The sequence below is a fragment of the Sinocyclocheilus grahami genome, unplaced genomic scaffold, assembly GCF_001515645.1.
Source record: "Sinocyclocheilus grahami isolate Dianchi unplaced genomic scaffold, SAMN03320097.WGS_v1.1 scaffold6109.1, whole genome shotgun sequence".
Lineage (NCBI taxonomy): Eukaryota > Metazoa > Chordata > Actinopteri > Cypriniformes > Cyprinidae > Sinocyclocheilus > Sinocyclocheilus grahami.
This window is the reverse complement of record NW_015510620.1, coordinates 1-670: the sequence shown is the minus strand read 5'-3', so window position 1 is coordinate 670 and position 670 is coordinate 1.

Here is a 670-nt window from a genome sequence, read left to right as displayed (position 1 = left end):
ATCCTCTTGGTGACTGGTATTCCCTAAAGAAAATGTCTGTTTCCACAGAGCTGGTTGTCAAAGAGAAAGGTAAGAATATCTTACTTCACTGAAATGGTATTTTAAGTGAACCACAATATTCTAAACATAAATATGTTTTACATTGATTAAAATACAGATTTTCTTTTCTTTTTCAATCCTTGCTTTTCTTTAATCAATGGTCAATGACAAATATAAGAGTGTCCAAGAGAAAGAAAAGGACCAATCTTCCAAATTGAGTAAAAATGCATGTGCCACATTATTAGAAATGGTCTTACATGCTCTTTGGATTTTGAAAAAAGGATCCTACCCATCACTACAGTTTCAGATGGGTATTTAATAGCCCAGAATCTGTTAATGGGATATATTTATTGTCATACTCTTATAACAGTTGTCTACACACAGAGAACCAGCAACAAGCACAGGTTAGACTTCTGAAGACCTACACCTGATACTTTCCATCTGGTTGTATTAAACTCTGATATAGGTGATAATGGAAGCTACCAGTGCAGAGTTAAGCAATACCAACTTGATTGTGAGGGCCAGTGGAAACAAATGGAACATGCCCAATCAGGCTTAACTTTTGATGCTGATTAGTGTAGCCATCTGTCTGGTAGTAGTCCAGTTTTGAAATACTATATTGGCCTATTAG